We start from the raw sequence: 7,777 nt of genomic DNA on the forward strand, positions 1-7,777 counted from the left end.
GTATTTAAAAGCAACTTTATAACATATCAAACGATAACATAATGCATGATAATAAAATCTAAAAAGGTGGGACCAAAGAGTCATGGTATTACCACACCCTAAACATATAATGTCAAAAGTGAACGCCACAAAACATTGATGGCAAATATACAATTCAATAATAGAAATAACTCCAACCCCTACTCTCCAGCACGAGAGTCTCGAATCTCGGCCTCTAGCCAATTACACCAAAACCTGGTTTATGGATGTCCACACACGTAGAGATCACTCATGGGGAATTCCGCCTCCATTTGACCCAAAAACAACATGCAATTTCTAATGCTGTAAGACTCAATTGAAGCGGCACTAATTGCATTATTTCTTGTCTCAATAGCCTTCAGTAGGGTCAAGTTTCCTATGCAAAATTCTCACAGCTTTGGGCACCTGGTCACGTTGTGGCTGGGGGTCGGCATATGTTGATGGTCTCTTTCGTGAAGAACCTATAACCAATGAGCCGCATTCCCCCTCACTTTCAGCGAGAGACGTTGTCTTGAATAGATCTTGAACACATATCAACAAATTTAAAAATGAAAAACTCCCATTTTTCAATCAACTTAAGTTCTTGCAAATCAAATCATGAGTCACAAAATCAAATTATAACTTAAAAAGGATAAATTTAGTCCATGAAACCGAGATTTGTGAGTTTTGTTCTCATTGAAACTACCATAAGTGTTAAAAATAAACTATGAATTTTAAAATATATGTTTCTTAGCTTAGCTTTCGGGAGTCATATTTGTTAACAGACATTAGAGCATAACAATCAAAAACTGAGATTCCCACATAACTCTTCTGTTAAAAGAGATGAATTTGATAAAAATAAAATTTAAATACGAAAAATAAATTATTAAGTAACTTACTCCTGAATGAGAGAAGAAGATGGGTTCAGCGTTAAACTAGGGCAAAGGACAAAATTGTAATCTGCTGAAATCGATAGGGGTAATTATGTAAATATAATACATTATTTTGAGTGGGATCATCAACTTCCCGCCAGAGCTAGAATTCGAGTTGCTCCAAAAAAACGCGATTCCAGCCCCTGCGACGAGCGAGAATCCGAAGCTGAAATCTCTCTCTCTCTCTCTCATTTTTCATGGTTCGGTACACAGATGTTGAAGAAAGATTCAATGTTCAGGTACCCAACTTTCAACCATCAAAAAAAAAAAAAAGTTCAGATTTTGCTTTGTTGATCTCTTTCTTTGTATATGAATATGTGAAGAACTCAAAATTTGTCGTGATTTAATTTAACTTAATAGTGTAATTGTTCATCAGAAATCAAACAAAATTAAGATCTCTAAGTAGGGGAAAATAGAGATTTTCTGAAGTGACACTTCAAATATCTACTCCGTACAGGCCAATTGTTACTTGCATGCTTCTATTTCCATCTTTGGTTAATATCTTAGCCTTAACTTGATTTGAATTGTATTTGAATAAGGATTCTATGGCCACCTATTGATTTCTGAAGTAAAGCCCTTTTATAAGTGATAGGGAACTAATCTTTATAATTATAAGTACATTTTGGGAAGAATCGTCGTTATTACATGACATTGAATTGAGGATGAGTAGACAGAGGTTTTCAATTGTACGTTGGGAGCATACCTATGTTGATTTGTGGATACTTAATCAAATCGATGGGTTTGTCGGATATCGTTGATGGAGTGGTGATATAACACTTCTTCCAAAAAAAATCTTCGCAAATGACGCCTTTTGGAATGGAGATCATTGTATGATGAAGATTCTTTGGTCCACTATGTGGACTTGAAGTTAATGGATAGAGATCACGTCTTACATTTTCTCATCGAAAATCTCTTCATGGGGCACAAATTTGTATGAAGTTCCATAGTCGATAAAAGATGTACTGAACGTGGGTTCCAAGTCAGCGATTGGGTGTAATTACTTTTACAGCACTGTCGTCAAACCTTTTTTTGCATTATTGCACCATGACTTATTGCCCCATATAAAGTCTTGCATTAACAATAATGTGAGTGATTGTGCAAGCACATCAACAATGCTACCAAATGTGGGTGATAAAGGCATCATACTAGTCACACAAACCTCCATCTTGGACCGATATATGGTAAAACACAACGGTTGTGCAGTTACAGAGGTACTAGTGGTTTCCAAGCCTAGACCATTGAGGACAAGGGGATTTCTATAACTTTGTCTTGACTTTTTTTTAATAAGGGTTCTCTCCTTAGTGAGATGGGGTAGTGAGAGAGATTTGATTGTATTTGAATAAGGATTTTATTTTTAGTGAGATAGGATAGCTTAGCTTGCTTTGAATTGTATTTGAATTAGGATTGTCATCCTAATTAATAGGAAGGAAGAAGGTCTATAAATATTGTAGCCCATTTAAGAAGGCAAAAATTTCAAGGGAACCAACCACCTCTAACTTACCTCTTTCCCTCTTTTCTTCTTCGTCTTGCACTTTTTTTGTTTATGTTAAGGTTGTAGGATCATAACACCAATCTATACCATCCTCTGATAGATGATCCTTGAAATTGGTCAGGGGTGAATTGTGTCCTTGACCACATCATGCCCGTACCCTCACAGTGTAGGCATATTCCCTTTATGAATGGCTGTTTTAGCTGTTTTAACTTTTTTTCTTTTTAAAATTTGTGAAAAGAAAATAAAAAAAATCACACTGCAAGTCCAGAAAAGTGATTTTCCAAGCTTGGAAGGACCATCATTGATCTTGTTTGCGTGCCAATACTTTTGTTACTCTTCTCTGCGTGGATACACTTTACATAATGTAGATACTAGATAGTTATCTTCATTTCTATCAAAATATTTATGGACTAGTAAAAAAGAATGAGGAAATTGTCTTCACTACCAATGATTGCAAGCTTTTCATGTATCAGTAACAACCAGCATTTCAACATGGTTGCATTCAAGTGTTCATTTGCTGAAAATGGATTTTCAAGGGTTCATCTGCAATTTGGCTGCCTGCCCATTTTGCTGGCAAAGGATTAACACCATCTCTTGGTGACAGTGCTTGTGTGATTGCAATTCAACTAAATGTCATCTTCTTTCTCGTGGCTACACTACCACAATCAAAGAAGTCCAACATTAAATTTATATATATACACATATGTGGTTGTAGAATTTTAGCACACATTGGCCTGGTTACTTACATGTTAGACTTACCAAATGAGTCTCACATCCATCCAGTTTTTCATGGATCTTGTCTCAAGATGTAGGTGGGCTATCTTGCAAGCACATCAACAATGGTTTCACCTATGAGCGATAAAAGTAGTCTACAGGTTCACCAGCAACAATCTTAGACTGACGTATGGTAAAACATGATAATTGTGCAGTTACTGGGGTATTCGTGGTTTCCAAGCCTTGGCTCTTGAGGTCAAGGTTTATTATGGGGGAGGTAATGTGACATGCATGCTCTTATCTCCATCTCTTTTGGAACCAAGGTATCCGTGTTTCTTAGAGCACACCCGACTAAGACTTGGGGAACGTGCAGTCCACACCCCTCCACACGCTCCAGGTAATTTCTTGGATAAATCCCTGAGGGTGGCCCCTTAGTGGGGTTTCAAACTCAAGACCTCCGCTTCCAGAGGTTTGGTTGTGGCCATCTCACCAACCCTTGGGGGTTATCTTATCTCCATCTTGGTTTAATTGCTTAGGTATACATTGGTTTGCATTATATTTGAATAATTATTCTATCTTTAGTAAGAGAGGACATTGAAAGATATTTGAAGTGTATTTTAATAAGGGTTTGACCCTTAGGGGTATACGATAGCTTAGTTTCATTTTAACAAGTGAAGGTATGCTCACTGTACCATTATAATGTAGCTTCACTTGCAGAGCTGTTGTATATTCTGTAATCTGTCCATCAAATTGTGCAACTTCTTTTTATTAGTAATGACATCAACTCTTACCAATACGATACAGCTGATGATAACCCCCATTAGAAGAAAGGCAAGCAAGAAGTGTTGTTTTTCCTGAACTTTTTTCATTCTTCTTTGAAAAGGAACATGGGGAAATGCAGTACTTGAGCAAAGAAAAGTGGGAGGTAAACTTGCAACTTTAAATTCTTTACTTCCTTTAAGTTCTGAATATCTTCCACTGAACTCTCGTTTTCTCAATGACATCTTTTATAGCCTTACAGATATCTCCACAATGATTCCCCGAGGCTCAAGACTTCAGAAACTGGATGTCTCAAATCATTGGTTCTGCCAGAAGTCCTGATTCCCCACAGGGATATTGTCAGCATTGTAAGATACCTTATCTTGCAAGATGCTTATGTGATGGGAATGCAACCAATTTTGTCTTTGTCCCTGATCTTGGGGTACTGGAGTGGGAGAGTATAGTGGAGGTCACAAAAAGACCAGATGCAAAGGGAGTGGAGGGCCGGAGGGAAGGGTGACTCATAGCAACCAATGGGAGAGAGACAAAGTGGGAGGTTACATTTCTACAGTCGAAGAAGCCTTAGTATTTATTCATAGGTATGTGAGAAAACAAGATATTATTAGTGTTCATTTTACGCAACATTGCAGGTCCCAAGCCCCCATAAATGATGAGGGTTGTGTCAGGTTGGCAACCGGTATAAAATCTGCCATCCCCTAACACGACTCCTGATCAAACATTTCATTTCATTCATGCTAGGGAATCCCCATAAGTGACGCGATGCAGCACAGCCCCATTGCATTGGGAACTAGGCAAGGATGAGCTAGGGCGTTCTCTGGAAACAACCCGCCCAAACGACATGGAAAACGTGGCTCTGGACAGTGGAATGAAGGAACAAATATTAGTCTAGTCAACCCCAAATCTTTGGAATGAGACTTTGAGCATGATGGTTGGCTAGGTTTCCCTTGATTTAATATGAGTTTGACTAGTCCAAGTTAGAGAGGCCAGTGTTACTCTCTAATTGAGATGTCAATGTGGACCCCACAGGCCTGAATTTGAACTGTATGATTTGGTCCTGTTAGACCGGACCATTCAAAATTTATCAAAATTCAGGTCCACTCCCAGCCCATTGACACCCTACTTTGTATCAATAAGCTTCAGCCTTTTAATAATAATAATATTATTATTCTATTTTTGACAGGTGATAGAGCATCAGTCTTATGAAATGGTTATAGCTTCAATCTCATGAAATGCTTTAATTGGATGAATGATGAATTATTATCTCAATCTAAAAAAAGGCCACACAGCTAACCCAATATTCCAGACATCTTTATGGTTGTGAGATGATGCTGCTGAAAGGTATGCTTCCCATTTATGTATAAAGCATGTTTACGAGGCTTATAATATGTCAAAATTCCACAGAGCTGGATTCATCAAATGTGATATATTATTTTTTCTAGTTTAATCTGTATGATTAAGAAATGCTGTATCCCTCTTTACTAAATTCTTGAATAATTCACGTACTAAATGAATAAATATGAAAATTTATGATTGAGCTATTCGATTCAACAATTTACAAAATATCATGAACTAATGAATCCTAACAAGAACTCACAAAAGTACTGTTGTCCCGCAACATTCATCATTTCATCGCTCGTGTTATAGTTATTCATCGAGCATTGTCTTTAGTAATTGCCCATCATTTGTGGTGTTTTCGTGTCTTTAGGCCAAATACAATAACACTAATAAACCATTGGATTCTCCTGCGTGCATCGTGTCACCCTCAAACTCGAATATGATATTCTATAGGCAGGAAGAGTGCAATTCCCTAAAGCATTTCCCTGGTAACATTTCGGACATACATCCATCACAATAGGTCATGAGTTGAGAATCTGCAAGGTTGGACTCAAATAAAATTAAATATACATCAAAGATTGACTTATTCAAATTCCAAAACAGGACCAAGACATATTCCAATTTCCAAATGGATATACCAAAGGAGATTCATCTGTGGTCCGTCATTATTGGAGAATTTTGATGATAAACCACATTACCAATCAGTCCCAATGGAATCTTCCAATTCATAATGCGGGGTATCCCACACCCCTTCTGGTAGGACTAGTCCCCACGACACGTCTCCAATTTATATACTTAAGGTTATGACTCATCGTAGTTTGATGTACACATTTGTTGTTTCTATTATGCATTTGAGGTGGAATGCAAAAGGAGAATAGTATATCATTTTTGACGAATTGTTGATTTAAGGTCAATTTTTACCAGATTCTGGTCCTAATTTTATTGTTTTTTTTCGGTCCCAATGGGTGGAGTTTTCATATATTCCAATATTAAGTATTGAATTTGATTATTCATTGTTCTGTGTCCATAAAAAAGCACACTAAATTTGTTTCAACTTTATGTTTGGTGAAAATTTTCCTTGAAGCCATGCCCCATCCATATGCGAGTAAATATTTACATCTGACAATGAAACTTGTGAAGAGTGGTCCTTGTTGGAAATTTTGACTTCTCGAAAGACCTAGAAAGCTCTCCCATAACTAAAGAGTATGTGTCTTTGGAAAAGAAGCGTAGAGATGACAGTGGAGACCCCACTGCATCAAATGCATGGGGCATTGCATTTTGACATATGGTTAGTTTTGAGAGGAAGTAGGTTTCCATGTCCTTTTCATTCAATGGAGATCTAGAAATTCAATTTTCCCTGCTTGTGTATTAAACTTTTAATCTTTTTTTTTAAGGTAAATTTGTCCTCAATGTGGATGCTGGGGGGTGTGGGTAGTTAGGTATATGTGTCTGGTGGGGCTGTATAGCAGCTAAAAGACTAAAATGGTTAATCTTGGAGTCTCTGAGTAGGTTCTTGGAACATGTTTTCCCTCAAAATATTACATTTTTGGATAAGGAAAATAGTTTTTTTTCCTGAGAAATTAGTTTTTTTTTTCTAGAAAATATTGGCCGGTATTTGAATGTACCTAGACAAATGTTAAAAGGAGAGTTGGTGTTAGTTTTGGGGCATTTCTAAAATTACTTTCTTGGGTGGTTAGGTTGGAGAATTTAGGTCAAGAATAATCTGCTTGGATGATTCCAACCGTTGGATCGAGAGATTTTTATTTTTTATTTTTTATGGTTGATATTTTATTTGATCATCAAAATAATAAATAAGGAGGTAGGCAACCTTCACCATGCAAAGCTGGTTTCAGGTCCAATAGGTCTTTTTGTGGGACCCACCTAATAGATAGTGCAAATTCCATAGAACAAGCATAAGAGGATGAACTTTTCCCTTCTTTCTGATTATTCTTCAAATAATTGCAAAAACCAAAAGTCCTAATGATCTAATAGGGCTGGAGTACTTTTATAAAATACCACATCAATATCAGCCCTTGGATTTTCCACATTTGATGTCATATAATATCACATAAATATCTCTCTGACTTCGGTCTTCCCCAAGAGAATGAGGGGAGTTTGATTTTGATTATTATTAGGTGTTTGAATTGGAGCTGAAAACTCTCTTGGTAATGTTTGGATCGTTGGAGCTGGAATCTTGGTTTTTCGAAAGGCATCCTTGAGGCTACATTGAACTAATTCCTCTGATAGTGAGCTAATTCCTCTTTGGATCACAAGCTTGGAGCCGACCCAAACAAGCCCTAGATTCTTATCATGGATCATCGGAAATTCAACGCTATTAAAGTCATGGAGAGAAAAATAAAAAGTTCTCATCTTGATTGTCTAGTCAAGGCCTGTTGATTTTTGGGTAAATTCTCAAAAAAAATTCGAAAGTGTTAATGTTGATAAAATATTATCAAATTGTCAACATTACGTGATGACTTTGTCAATATTAGTAATATTCTAGAAATACCGATAACTTTTGTAATTA

The 7,777-nt window shown here is 36.8% G+C and overlaps 1 long non-coding RNA gene across 3 annotated transcripts; it reads left to right on the forward strand.

Annotated features, from left to right (window-relative positions):
* The first annotated feature begins 978 nt into the window (after positions 1 to 978).
* LOC147408130 (uncharacterized) lies at positions 979 to 6,057 on the forward strand. 3 transcript variants are annotated; one of them, XR_015176983.1, is made up of 5 exons: positions 979 to 1,168; positions 2,895 to 4,060; positions 4,149 to 4,493; positions 4,654 to 5,007; positions 5,096 to 6,057. It is a non-coding gene; the product is annotated as an uncharacterized LOC147408130 (long non-coding RNA). The 3 variants fall into 3 exon arrangements; XR_015176985.1 differs by having other exon boundaries at positions 982 to 1,168; positions 3,228 to 4,060; XR_015176984.1 differs by having other exon boundaries at positions 983 to 1,168; positions 3,234 to 4,060.
* The last annotated feature ends 1,720 nt before the right edge of the window (positions 6,058 to 7,777 follow it).

The sequence above is a fragment of the Akebia trifoliata genome, chromosome 3 (assembly GCF_017979445.1).
Source record: "Akebia trifoliata isolate Shusen 1 chromosome 3, ASM1797944v1, whole genome shotgun sequence".
Lineage (NCBI taxonomy): Eukaryota > Viridiplantae > Streptophyta > Magnoliopsida > Ranunculales > Lardizabalaceae > Akebia > Akebia trifoliata.